Source organism: Bos grunniens, chromosome 11 (genome assembly GCF_055505025.1).
Source record: "Bos grunniens cultivar Pamir isolate PY7600 chromosome 11, Bosgru_T2T1.0, whole genome shotgun sequence".
NCBI classification, from domain to species: Eukaryota; Metazoa; Chordata; class Mammalia; order Artiodactyla; family Bovidae; genus Bos; species Bos grunniens.
Genome location: NC_141175.1, coordinates 41,987,246 through 42,002,961, shown reverse-complemented (window position 1 = coordinate 42,002,961; position 15,716 = coordinate 41,987,246).

The window sequence follows — 15,716 nt, the reverse complement described above, 5'->3', positions numbered from 1 at the left end:
TGATATGGTCAACAATATTTCCAACTACTGTTAAAAAAAAGCAGAGGCAGTAATATTAATATTGACAAGAAAATACTCAGAAGGAAAAAGAAAAGCATATATGTGATAAAGAGGATAAATTTATATGAGTAAAAGGAGATATAAAAATTGGGAATTACGGGTCAGCTCATAAAAATATTAAAAATCCATATTGATAAAAATAGAAAAAACGGACATAAATTACTTTAGTGAAATCCTTTATAAACCATTATAAATTTATAAAACATCAGTTCAGTTCAGTAGTTAGGACATGTCCAACTCTTTGTGACCCCATAGACTGCAGCATTCCAGGCTTCCCTGTCCATCACTAACTCCCGGAGCTTGTACAAAACATCAGATAGGTTTAATTGATGAGAAATTAATTTAAGAAGGATACATTTTATATGACATATATTTTGATCTATGTCATATAATACTTTCTTTAAAGTGTCTTTGAAAGATATAATTTCGTCATTTTCTAGAAATAAAGAATATCCAAAGAAACTTCAAAAAATGGATATTTTATTGGCCACGTCCTTTAATCATAATGAAATAAAGCATAAAAAGTACAAATCCACTAAAAATTAATATCAAAAAATCAGACAAACATTTTTAACCCTTTGAGAATTAAAATAATTTCTCTTCAATAACCTTTGGCTAAAAATAAAAACAAATACAAAATGAAATAGCATATAAAAAGGTACGGCACTCAATCAAAAACTATACTGAAAAATAGGAAGAATCAAAAGTTTGAATTGATTTTTTTAAATAGGAAAATAAATAGAGAAAATGCACTAATCATTTACTTCAAGTAAGTTGGTGTTAGTCACTCAGTTGTGTCTGGCTCATGGACTGTAGACTGCCAGGCTCCTCTCTCCAGGCAAGAATACTGGCGTGGGTTGCCATTCCCTTTTTTTTTTTTTTTAATTGATTTATTTTAATTGGAGGCTAATTACTTTACAATATTTCATTGGTTTTGCCATACATCAACATGAATCCACCACAGGTATACACGTGTTCCCTATCCTGAACCCCCCTCCCACCTCCCTCCCTGTACCATCCCTCTGGGTCATCCCAGTGCACCAGCCCCAAGCATCCTGTATCATGCATCGAACCTGGACTGGCGATTCGTTTCATATATGATATTATACATGTTTCAATGCCATTCTCCCAAATCATCCCACCCTCTCCCTCTCCCACAGAGTCCAAAAGACTGTTCTATATATCTGTGTCTCTTTTGCTGTTTTGCATACAGGGTTATCATTACCATCTTTCTAAATTCCATATATATGTGTCAGTATACTGCATTGGTGTTTTTCTTTCTGGCTTACTTCACTCTGTATAATAGGCTCCAGTTTCATCCACCTCATTAGAACTGATTCAAATGTATTCTTTTTAATGGCTGAGTAATACTCCATTGGGTATATGAACCACAGCTTTCTTATCCATTCATCTGCTGATGGCCATTCTCTTTTTGAGGGGATCTTCCTGACTAGGGATCTAATCTGGGTCTCCTACCTTGCAGGCAGATTCTTTAGAAAAGGGGCTTCCCTGGTGGCTGGCTTCCCTGGTGGCTCAGACAGTAAAGTATTTGCCTGTAATGCAGAAAACCTGGATTCAATCCCTGGGTCAGGAAGATCCCCTGGAAAAGGAAATGGCAACCAACTCCATACTGTTGCCAAGAAAATTCCATGGAGGGAGGTGCCAGGGAGGCTACAGTCAATGGGATCACAAAGAGTCATAAATGACTGAGCAACTTCACTTCTTTAGAAAAGAAACAAGTACAGTAATATTTTAAGGAAACTAGAGAATAGAAAGTAATGATGGTTAAGTTAAGATAGTGAATTAGAAAACAACAAAAAAAGAAGATAAATAAAGGCAAGGTCTGGTTCTCTGAGAAAAACTCAACACAATTATAATTCTTTAATAAATCTAATAAAAAAAGATTGTGTCAAATATGGACATAATTTTCATCTCTGTATATCATGCTCAATTCTACAAATAAAATTAACAATCCTTAATGACAAGGAAGAAATTGGGAATCTTAGCTTTAAGGAAAATTTTAGATATCTTCCTCCCAAAACTATAGACTCAGACAGTGTATATCTTGATTTACTTTATGGATAAATTATTTTAATCTTCCAAGAAATTAATAATTCCCACACAATGTAAACTATTCTACAACAATATAACAAAATATGGAAATATTTCCCCATGTATGAAATAAATTAAGAATTAATTTGGGGAATAAGAGGCTTGTAATTTCCTAGTTAGATTATCTTCAGTGATTGCTCTCAAACGCAGTGTCCTAATAAAATGAGAATGGGGGTTTCCCAGGTGGCACAGTGGTAAAGAATCTGCCTCCCAATGTAGGAGATGCAAGAGACGTGGTTTTGATCCCTGGGTCAGGAAGATCCCCTGGAGAAGGAAATGGCAACCCATGCAAGTATTCTTGCCTGGAAAATCCCATGGACAGAGGAGTCTTGCAGGCTATAGTCCATGGGGTCTCGAAGAGTTGAACGTGACTGAACATACAGCACATATACACATAAAATAAAAATAGTTATGGTACAAACTTCATAAATTGTCTATGAAATTTAAAGGGGATAATTCATGTAAGTCTCAATTTAGCAGATTCCCAGGAACACAGTGTAAACTCTATAAGGTTCTTTCAGCTAGAATAACCCTGATACAAAAACTCATTAAATATAACACTAAAGTCAACAACACACCAATTTAGTTAATGAGAAATGATGGACAAATCTAAATAAAATATATGCAATGAAATTTAATAGCCTATTAGAGAATAATAGTGGAGAAAGAAATGGCAACCCACTCCAGTATTCTTGCCTGGGAAATCCCATGGACAGAAGAGCCTGGCAGGCTACAGTCCATGGAGTCGTGAAGAATCAGAAACAATTCAGAGACTACATAACAACAAGAGGGTAATCGAACATAAATACAATGACAAATTAGTGTTAGGACATATGATTATGCAATGAATCTAGCTACATTGATGCACCAAATAAGAAAAGCATATTATCACATAAAGATCCTATGCCTGATAGCATCTTACAAGTGAAGAAGGAAAATAAGATATCTAATATGATAAAGCTAACAGCTTCTTAACGATAGAACACTAGAAACGTTGCCACTGAAATCACAAAGTACACACAAAAGACAAAGAGGCTAGTTTCCCAAGATATTATGCAACCAAGTTTTCAGGCCTAGGTGGCTTAGCTCTAGACAGACTTTCAGTTTCTTATTCATCGATATTCATCAAGCCATTACTCATGTAAACCAGTCATTCTGGGTGTGATCTCTAGACCAGCAGCATCAGTATCACCTGTGAACTTGTTAGAAATCTGAATTCTTAGACACTACCCCAGATTTACTGAATCAAAAACTCTGAAGGAGATGCCCAACAATCTAAGTTTTAATAACCCCTCTAGGAGATTTAAGCCACTGTCTTTGACGGCTCTCTTAAATTCAAATGCAATTCCAACTAAAAATATATTCTGCTGATGAGTATGCTGAGAAAATTCACTAATCTCCCAGGAAAAAAAATTAAGTTAGATATTCACTTGGTACACAAAATTGAATTTCACATAGATTTGAGATTATATAAAATCAGAAAAAAAAACATATAGAGCATTATATGTCATGAGTGTGAAAAATAAGCATAAGAATAGATAGCACATTAGGACTAAAGGGTGTAATTGTTAAGAATGGGCCCCCAAGGCATATTACATAAAATTATATAACAGAATAAGACATTTGTGATGTTTCCAATAATTACCGTACTTAAAAAACTGCTCCATGAAATAAATGGCTATTTTTTTCTCCCCAATTTCCTTGAGTTGGAAGTTTACCCGACCAAATTTCACTTTGGACCTCAGCAAGGCTTCTTAACTCATAGGCTCCTCCTATGTTGTGTGGCTTGGTGCCTTTAGAAATGTATCCAAAACAATGAATAATCTGGGCCTCACATAAATGGGCCTCCTTTACTAAGTGAATTCAGGAACCATCTCATTCTCTCTCTGGCTGTTGAGTTTCCTATCCTGCCTTATTCTCTGTCCTTTTTCAAGTGTGCATCTCCAGTTTAAGTCACCATTTACCCTCTTGTCTTTCAATCTTCAAGCTTCACCTCTCTGGCTTTAATCTCTTCTGATTTGGCTTTTTCCCTAGCCAAACAGAGCAGGAGGGATCAAGCCCTAAACTTTCTGTGCAAGTGGTGTTCAGGTTAATGGTTAACAACCAGCTCCTTCTGATAGATATGGCCAGAAGGCACACACTACATTTATCATAAATTTCTAATGATATGAAGGATATTTTATATCATAATTTTATTAAACTCTTGTATCCAACCCAGCATAAGATTTTGGTTGAGGAGCAAGAGGATAGGTCTGACCTGAATGTTGGTTGATATATTCCTTTACATTAATGAGAAAGTAGAACAATAAAGATCTAAGTAGGAACTTCAACAGTTTCCCAATGATCTGAGTGATTTATTTGCTCCATCAGAAAATTTTTTTTTTAATTCTGGGAAAATATTCCCTCAATTTTTGTGCTAATCACACCTCGTTGGTCACAGTAAAGGCATTCTTTGAAGTGTAATCTACATTTTCTCCTTTACTTTCTAAGGTCCAGACGATCAACAAACAGTAAATCAAGCCTTGATTTGCAGTGTTTATCAGTTTCTTTGGGGTGAGCTTTTCCATCATGGCTAATCTCAAGTTGCTAAGGTGACATCACTGGATGTAGAGTTGAAAAGAAAGGAGTAATAATGATGGTAGCAGATCAGGGCATTTCATTACCACTATATAGACACAGCAGGCACAAACAAACTCAAAATATAGATTAAATAATTACCAGTGGTGAGTTCTGATTATTTATTAACTTTGTTTTTACTATAATTTAATAGATGTTTACATAAATTACTTTTTAATTATGGCTTTCAAAATTCCTGAAATGTTATTTTCATGAGCAAACCACTGGCTCCATTTCCCCTGCATCTCCCCAAAAAGTGTTTTTCAACATTATTTGTACATCCATAAAGAAGACTGAGAAATATATACATTCATTAGTAGCCTGCATATCTTCCATCTTGCTAATGTGTTCTTCCAAGAAGACAAATATTGCAGAGCATCAGGGAAGCCTCTTAGAAATTTGGATCATTGGTGGCATAAGCCCAGATCTGTTCAAGCAGTATGCTCATTTGAGAAGCTCAGGCCCTGGACCTCATTTTCAGCCTGCACAGTTGGAAGAGGCCAGTGTTCATGAAGGGCATCCATGGCAGTTTACTGAAGGGTTGCTGAACTTCAGGCAGGGTTATCTTGCAAGCCCAATGGTTGTGTGGAGTAAGAAGCCAAAAAGACTTCTTCCCACTTTGACTGTGGCTGTACTGTTATTCTTACACATAGGACTGGATTCTGGGCAAGTAGAGACAATAGCAAAGAATAATAATTATTTAGTGAGTACTTGTTCTGTCCTAAATATCATGCTAAATGCTATATATACATCATCTTCATAACCCTTAAAACAACCTTGGGTGGTAAGTATTATTATTCCCACTTACAGCCAGAAACCTGAGAGACAGACCAATTAAGGAATTTGTCCCAGGATCACTCAGACAAGTGATAAATTAGGCTGTGAACCAGCTGTGTTTCTCCAAAGCCAATGCTTTGCTAAATCACCTCCTTGGGCTTCCCTGGTGGCTTCCCAGGTAAAGAATCCACCTGCAATGCAGGAGATGCAGGTTCAATCTCTGCGTCAGGAAGATCCCTGGAAAAGGAAATGGCAACCCACTCCAGTATTCTTGCCTGGGAAATCCCATGGGCAGAGGAGCCTCGTGGGCTACATTCCATGGGGTTGCAAAGAGTCAGACACAAATTAGTGGCTAGATAACAACAACCAAATCCTCAGTCTGGAGATCCAGGACTTTTGAGACCCATTAATAACAATGCGGACGCTGTTCATTCATTCTTCAACATTCCTCATTAATCCATTAACCAGATACACTTAGTATATTCTTGTTTTCAGCTGATATTGTTAATAGCATCCATTTCCACTAACAGAGATGTCCTAATTTGGGGGTTAAATTATACATTTTTCTATATACAGAAGAACATGTTCTGTGTACTAGTAGGAACAGAGGGGAAATTGCATCTCTGCCCTGATTCCAGTGGACCCAAGATGGCAGCAGCACAAAACCTGCCTCAATTCTTTTCTTTTCCAGCTTACCAGGTTGAGTCTGCACAGCCACCTCTCCAAGGGCCCTACACTTTCATGTGCGTGTGTAAAGAGGAAGGGTCAAATTTTCCAAATACAATTTCAGTAATTAGAATGTGTGGTGGTGCCCTTTGACCTCTGAGATTACCTTCACTGAATCCCACTACCTACAACTATATCATCCTAAAACTACATCATCATCTTGAATGAGCACTTCCCCTCACCCCAGTTGACTTCCTATGGAAACCTAGTTCTGACAGTCAAATATGTATTTCAAAGCAACTTTTCTCCATGTCATGCTTGAAAAACACACATTTTCACTCCTGGGAAACTCAGTGGATACCTGGAAAAGGGGCAACCCCTCAAAAGGAACAAGATTACCTAATGCTTCTGAGATATGAAGTCAGCCATGCTCAGCTTGGAATTGCCTCGTGGCTCAGCTGGTAAAACAATCCACGATCCCCGGGTTGGGAAGATCCCCTGGAGAAGGGAAATGCTACCCATTTCAGCATTCTGGCCTGGAGAAGCCCATGGACTATACAGTCCATGGGGTTGCATAGACTTGGACACAACAGAGCTACTTTCACTTTCACTTTCATGTTCAGTTTACAACAGTGTTCTTAGATTATTAAAGATGACTCCACCAAGGACAAAAGATGAAGTAAAATTTGGAAAACTTTCCATAGAAACATAAAAAAAATATTGTGGAAAACCAGGCAAAAATAAAGGTATTTTCACTGGTTATTTGTAGATTAGCTGTTAACTATTGTTAAAGCATGTGTAACCTGAAGACTTTTGTTTTATGAATGTATCAAGTGAACCCTAAGCTTAAAAAGATATGAACACAAATAGTCCACTTAACTTTTTTCTTATTTGTTCATTTATTTACTTTTGGCTGTGCTGAGTGTTCACTGCTGCACAGCCTTTCCCTGGTTGTGGTGAACAGGGCCTATTTTCTAGTTACGGTGGGCAAGTTTCTCATTGCAGCAGCTTCTCATGCTGCAGAGCACAGGCTCTAGAGCGTGCGGGCTTCAGTAGCTGTGGCTGCTGCGTTCTAGAGCGCAAGCTCAATCGTTGTGGTGTATGGGCTTGGTTGCTCCGAGGCATGTGGCATTTTCTCAGACCAGGCATTGAACCTGTGTTTCCTGCATTGGCAGGGATATTCTTTACCACTGAGCCAGCAGGGAAACCCCATAATAATCCCCTTTTGGAATTATTGGAAACCCAATAATCCACTTTTAAATCTTAAATATTACACAATCTCTTTCTCTGTAGATGAGTATCTTAAGAAAAATCATTTATCAAATTAATAACAAATGTTTTCACAATTTTAAATATGTTCTGTATAGTCAATTAAATTAAGATCTTCAAACACAGGCTAGTTCTTTTGATTTAAATAAAAGAAACAATGTATACACTATATAACAGTAAAGTTTTTGGCCTTTACCACCAGGAAAACTACATTTTTCTGGTTTTAAAATACCTTAGTACGGGTTTTTCTTATAAGGGTCAAAACAAACAAACAAACAAACAAACAAAAAACCCAGAAAATATCAACCTAAATAGAAAACCCATTTCTTTCCCAACATTGCCTGGAGCAGTAACCCAGGTAAACATACTTGTGTGTATTTGTGTGTGTGTGTGTGTGTGTATGTGTGTGTGTATGTAATATATGTTATGCTGTGGATTTTCCTGGAGGGTTTTTTCATTCTTTTCTTGCTAATACTGTTTGAATTATTAAATATTAATGAAATCAAGGAACTAATCCTTATGGATTATACCTTAAACACAGGGGATGGTTCGCAACGATATGAAGTTGCAATCTAACACTTAGAGACTAAAGAATAATACTATGGTCAAGTCACAAAATAGGTATTGCCAAAAAATATTTAAACTAACTACTTTGGCATATTTATTCTTTTTTGCTATCAATTGTTATTCATATTGCTGCTGCTAAGTCGCTTCAGTCGTGTCTGACTCTGTGAGACCCCATAGACGGCAGCCCACCAGGCTCCCCCGTCCCTGGGATTCTCCAGGCAAGAACACTGGAGTGGGTTGCCATTTCCTTCTCCAATGCAGGAAAGTAAAAAGTGAAAGTGAAGTCGCTCAGTCGTTCCCGACTCTTAGTGACCCCATGGACTGCAGCCTACCAGGCTCCTCTGTCCATGGTTTTTCCAGGCAAGAGTACTGGAGTGGGGTGCCTTTGCCTTCTCCGGTTATTTATATTAGGTTATTTATATTAGGTTGTAATAAATGCAACATTTCTTTACCAATATGGTCTTAATGAAAAATTATGGATTATATTATTTTGCTGAGTGAGGACTCGTGGTTTACTTTTACATCTTGACATCAATAAGAAAAGAAAAACTTTATATAGGATTATTTGAAATCTCCTATTCTTATTAAAGTTTATTTCTAAAGTATGAAAACACATTTTTAAATAATATTTAGATAACTTTTCATAACTGCTCCTAAAACAGTACCTCAAAATATTTTAGAACATGAGGCAGAAAGGAATATGAAATGACTTTAACAAATCACTGAATAATATTGATTGTAACCTTCCATAACTTTTAGCACTGTGCCAGGAAGTGGAAGTGTTAGTCACTCGATCATGTCCAACTGTTTGCAACCCCATGGACTGTGGCCCACCAGGCTCCTCTGCCCATGGGATTTTCCAGGCAAGAATACTGGAGCAAGTTGCCATTTCCTTCTCCAGGAGATCTTCCTGACCCTGGAATTGAACCCAGATGTCCTGCACTGCAGGCAGATTCTTTACCATCTGAGCCACCAGGGAAGCCCAGCATATAATTCTGGCCCTGCCATCTAGGACAGGGGTGGGCAAATCACTACCCATCGACCAAATTAGCCTGGGACCTGTTTTTGTATGGTTCTCTACCTAGAATGGTTTTCAAAGAGTAAACAAGTCCCCAAAGAACATACAACTAAGATAGTATATGGCCTGCCAAAGCCTAAAATATTTACCATGTGGCCTTTTATAGGATTTTCCCTGGTCTAGAAGGTCACAAATTTGTGAGGGAAATGGGATTCACATATGCCCAATAATTACTGAGAAACATAAATTATATAGAATAGACTGAAGGTAAATTGGAAATTTAGAGAGAAGACATTCATCATTGTGGATCAAAATTCCCTACAGATAATCACCTCTGAAACTTACTGTGATCATGAATGACCTGGGGATCTTGTAACCATGCAGATTCTGATTCAGCAGGTCTGGGGACAGGTTCTGCATTTCTAACAAGCTCCCCTGTGATACCTGGTTGCTCTTCCATACCTTATATTTTAAATAATGAGCACTTTGAGGTCAGCAAGAGTTTGGAAAAGCCAGAGTAGCAGGTAAAGGGGCCTGCCTGTTGATGTACTTAGAAGCCATGGTAACAGGCTTAGGAAAATAGTTCAACGGCAGAATAAATGTATCTGTGTTTTCCGTAAGTTTCTTGCCTATGAGATGACAACCCCCAGGGCTCACTTTCCTCTAACACTGTTACCCAGATTATTGATACTAGACCAAAGCTACATTCATATGAAATACGCCAATCATTTTTTCCAGTAGTCTGAAAGACAGGAAAAACCCTGTTGAAAGGAAAATTTTCTTAAACTGGGAACTGAATCAACATGAGTAGAGTTAGTTTTGTAACATAGACTTTGCAATTTAACTACCTTCTTGTCTATCCTTTCACATTCAAACTGATCTAAAAGTTATTTAACATTTTAATACGTTTTCAATGCTGTAATTTCATCCCTACACAATCAAAAGCCATTTTCAGCTCTAACCAGAAGATTCTGTATAAACAACCATTCACCAAAAGAAACATTTGCATTTAGGACATTGCAAGCATCTCTAAGCATGCACTTGGCTAGACTAACTTAAACACTGTTAACAGTAGTAAAAATATTAAGACTTTATTTTTCATTGTGAAATAAAGAACTTTGTAATAGTCTCAGATACAGTTTAGGAGTGTTTTAAATTTATGGTGTCAGAGTGAATGATGCAGATACTGATGCTTGAAGAAGAATGAAGGGCAGTCTTTAAAATCAGGCCATCCTCCTGGTACCCAAAAATATGAAAACACATGGATGGCAACTAAATTTCATTACAGCCTGGAGAAAAGAACGTTATTAACCCAGAATAAGACATTTGGGGGAAGTTCAGATTTTTCCCCCTAAGGTTTCTCTTAAAGTAACAGAGAATAATATCTGTTAAAATTACCTCTATGACACCCACAGATATTATTCCTGGGTAGATACAGACCCAGGGGGTCTGTATACCCAGGGGCTGGTACCTGCAGTGATGGATGGGTTGAATTCAGTGAGTGGTACTGCTAAGCAGTACCTGCAGAAAGCACTGTGTACAAATATATGGCCCACTCCAGCATCTGAGTAACTTGCTCTGCTTTCTCCTATCAGTTTCCCCAGACTGACCTCCACACTGGTCACTCAGAAAGGGTTTCCTCCCAGGTTGAGCTCCCTTTCACAGAGTCTTTCTAATTTCTTAGCCCTAGTAAGTTGCCCCAGGCTTTCTTTTCCTACAACATTTAAACAGCTTGGTTTCATTTTTTAAAGCCTGTAACCTATGTGTAGGACCCTCTGAGTCCACTTCTGAGAGCAATCACTAAATTGAGAGGCTTAAAACTGATGAAAAGTTTAAAAAAAATAGGCAACATGAGGAAATGCTGAAGGAAATGAGGTTACTTAAACTGGAAAAAGGAGCACAAGACATAAGGAAATCAGTGGTGTGCTCTAACCAATTCAGAGGAGCTATCAAGAGCTGAGTTTTAAATTTTCAGGAATTTTGTGAGCTGATTGTTAAACTCAACCATTAATCACAGGTTGAGTGAATTACAGTGAATTATCAGTATATAAACTTATGTATTACAAACAAAAGTAATACAAAGGACGACAGGAAACTTTTGGGGGTGATGGTTGTATTTATTATCTTCACTGTGGTGAAGATTTCAGGAAGCACGTTGAGTACTATAGAGTGATTGCTGAAACATTTATATCTTATTTATTCCATTATAAAATTTTAGGTAAGATTTATCATAAGCCCATTCTTAGTAATTAAACTCATCATTTCTCTTAATCTTCTTTATATTCTTTTATAGAAAGTGATAGAACTTTGGAATCTCTATTTTGGAGGACAAAAGCATGAGTTCTCCTACTCAATGAGATTTGTCACTTTATCATGTGACATTCAAAGCTCCTGATGACTACAGATTCTTTGTGGCACAGTTGGGAACCTCTCCAACATAATAACTCAGAGGTAGAAGCTAAGAGAGCTAGTGCATGGTTGATCCAAAATTTGAGTCCAGCAAGGAAAATGTACTGGCCAGTTGAGAGGTAAGAAAATTGAGGAAACTGGTAAAACAGAGGTGATCCTGGATTATGGGCAGGAAAGGCAGCAAATATGGTCCATATTTTCTAAACTTTTGGGTATTTATAAAATAGTGAGCCATGAAAAGGTTTTAAAAAATGATTTCAAACGACAGCCAGTGCCCACTATAATTTGTCTCAGGTTCAAATGAATCACTAAAATGTTTTAGCTCCCAAGTCCATCTTTAAATGGATTGTGCTACATTCTATTCTGAGCTTTTTGAAATAATATTTCTTTAACTTACTATTTTTGAAAAAAAATTACTCAATTTATAATTAAGCATGATTTTGCAAAGTTTACAGCAACCATCTTGTGCTTAAGAATGATTTTGGGATCATGCTTCACAAACAGCAATTAAAAGCATTCTGTACCAAGTATTTCTTTGTTCCGAATTTGTGCCATCTAATAAAAACTGAGAAACAATTAGGCCATAATCTTAAATCCCAAGCTTTGCTTTAGTTTAGCATTTGTGGCTATAAGGAATACAAATTAACTGGCATTAGCTAGCTCAAGGAAAGGGAGTTTGCTGTGAGGGCTCACACTGAAAAAGAAAAGGCAATGATTGGAATTACAATGGGACCTGGCCTTAGGGACCCTGGAGCTAAATGGCTGTTCAGTTTCCAGCAACTAAAATCTAAAATATTCATCCAAAGATCCTGTCAAGTAACACCACTTTTTTCAGTTCCACTATAAGACAGGAGAAGGCAATGGCACCCCACTCCAGTACTCTTGCCTGGAAAATCCCATGGACGGAGGAGCCTGGTGGGCTGCAGTCCATGGGGTCGCTAAGAGTCGGACACAACTGAGCAACTTCACTCTACTTTTCACTTTCATGCATTGGAGAAGGAAATGGCAACCCACTCCAGTGTTCTTGCCTGGAGAATCTCAGGGACGGGGGAGCCCGGTGGGCTGCCGTCTATGAGGTTGCACAGAGTCGGACACGACTGAAGTGACTTAGCAGCAGCAGCATTAGAAGGCTGGGCTTCCCTCTTAGCTGAATCAGTAAGTAATCTGCCTGTAATGCAGGAGATCTGGGTTCGATTCCTGGATGGGAAGATCCCTGGGAGAAGGAAATGGCTACTTACTCCAGTATTCTTGCCTGGAGAATCCCATAGACAGGGGAGCCTGACATGCTATGGTCCATGGGGTCCCAAGAGTTGGACAGACTTAGTAACTAAGCCACCACCATTAGAAGACTTCCTCAGAGTTTCTGCACCCTCTCCTCCCACCAACCATCCTCCCATGGTTTTGCACTGGGCCCGCTAGCAAATTCTTTAAATCTCCAAGAGGAAATACAGTTATCTCAATGTATCTTTTTGTGACAGTCAGAAATGGAGAGTCAATCTATGGGTTGGTTCCCAAAGTCAAGAACCCATCTCTAACTCAAATCAGATATCACCTGGGCAGCAGATCATCTGGGCTTTCTGTGGAGCAGTTCCCTCAGAAGAGGGATAGGTGTGGATGTGACTTTAATTACAATGGCCAACAAGGACCTACTGTACAGCACAGGGAACTATACTCAATATCTTGTAATAATGTATAATGGAAAAGAATCTAAAAATTGAAACTAACACAACATTGTAAATCGACTATACTTCAATGAAAAAAATTAACTAGTTAATTAATTAAAAAAAAAAAAAAACAATTATTGGCAGGTCAGAGCTGAGAAAAAATGGGCCCAAACTTATCCAGGTGCATTTTGGGGTATATTTAAGAAATACAGTAACAACACTATTTAAAAAATTCTCTAGTCATTCTGTTGCCTGTTCAGATTCTGTCAACTATATTCTGACAGATTTGGAGCTAGGGCAGAGCTCTGTACACATACTGTGCCACATAATAGCACACTATGATTTTTATTATTATTATTAAAGTCTTTATTGGATTTGTTACAATAATGCTTCTGTTTTATGTTTTTTGGGTTTTTTTTAGCAGGAAGCAGGAGAAGGCAATGGCAACCCACTCCAGGACTCTTGCCTGGAGAATCCCATGGAAGGAGGGGCCTGGTAGGCTGAAGTCCATGGGGTCGCTAGGAGTCGGACACGACTGAGTGACTTCCCTTTCACTTTTCACTTTCATGCATTGGAGAAGGAAATGGCAACCCACTCCAGTGTTCTTGCCTGGAGAATCTCAGGGACGGGGGAGCCCGGTGGGCTGCCGTCTATGAGGTTGCACAGAGTCGGACACGACTGAAGCGACTTAGCAGCAGCAGCAGCAGAAAGCATATGGGATCTTAGCTCCCTAACCAGAGATTGAACCCTTACTGCCTACATAGGAAGGCAAGATTCTAACCACTGAATAGTCAGTGAAGTCCCTATTATTTTTTGCTTCAAATAAAGACCTCCCACAATTGACCTTTGATCCTGACAGTATCATTGTAATGTAAGTGACAAGGCAATCACTTCACTATAAAAAAGCTCCTTAACAACAGACTCTCAATGCCTCAAATTTTTGCTTAATAATCACTGTTAAACTTATGGATAATTTATGCAGGTAAAACAAATCAGTTTAACTCTGATTTATTAAAACAGTTTTTAGTTGTACTAAAACGCACTTATATGCACATGTTATTTAAATGCCTAGAAATGCTATTTTGGCCTTTTGGATGACATTGCATTCAGATGTCTACAGGATTTGCCTTTTATTAAAATATTTTATCCAGAAGTTAGTTGTACTGTAATTCATTTGGAGCTATATTCAGGAAACACATTTATTTTGAACTACATTTAGAACTGGAACAGATTGTGTGAATTAAGTAACTTTAAAACTAAAACTTATGATAGTTTCCTACCACATAATGATTATAGATTATAGCCATCCTGGGGCTACTAAGGTAAGAACATATGTCTGTTTTTTGAGCTCGAGTTGTTCCTTTTTATAAGAGTTACTTGGGCATTATAGAATTTGGACAGTTAAGGGAAATTATTCATTGCTATTTTATTTTCAGTATTAATATGCTTTAAATGATTACCACATAGTTATTGCTCCAATAGGCATTATTAAATACTTCAAATACCTTCAACTATTTTCTCAGTATGAGTTAGGTATTTTTAGGATAAATTTAGTCTTAGATAGCTATGATGCCATTTATTTAAGAAAGTATTATAATGGACATTTGAGTTTGTAAAATTTTGCTTCTGGAATTCTTGGTCAGTTGAGAGGTAGGAGAGACCCCAGAAAATAACTGAAATATTCCTATTATTTTAAAAAATTGGAGGTTCAAGACATTAATTTGAATTTTAAGAGATGTGACCTCCCAAGCAGTCATATCCAGTTACATATAAATAAATAATATAAAACTAAATAATGGTTTTAAAATATGTAGATTACAAATAATTGTGGTGAGACAGGAAGGAAGGGAGCAGGGCAGAACTGTGGCAAAAAAATGGCATTTGTTCAGTTCAGTTCAGTCACTCAGTCGTGTCCAACTCTTTGAGACCCCATGAATCACAGCATGCCAGGCCTCCCTGTCCATCACCAACTCCCGGAGTTCACCCAGACTCACGTCCATCAATTCGGTGATGCCATCCAGCCATCTCATCCTCTGTCGTCCCCTTCTCCTCCTGCCTCCAATCCCTCCCAGCATCAGAGTCTTTTCCAATGAGTCAACTCTTCGCATGAGGTGGCCAAAGTATTGGAGTTTCAGCTTTAGCATCATTCCTTCCAAAGAAATCCCAGGGCTGATCTCCTTCAGAATGGACTGGTTGCATCTCCTTGCAGTCCAAGGGACTCTCAAGGGTCTTCTCCAACACCACAGTGCAAAAGCATCAATTCTTCGGCACTCAGCTTTCTTCACAGTACAACTCTCACATCCATACATGACCACTGGAAAAACCATAGCCTTGACTAGACGAACCTTTGTTGGCAAAGTAATGTCTCTGCTTTTCAATCTAGGTTGGTCATAACTTTCCTTCCAAGGAGTAAGCATCTTTTAATTTCATGGCTGCAGTCACCATCTGCAGTGATTTTGGAGCCCCCAAAAATAAAGTCTGACACTGTTTCCACTGTTTCCCCATCTATTTCCCATGAAGTGATGGGACCAGATGCCATGATCTTCTTTTTCTGAATG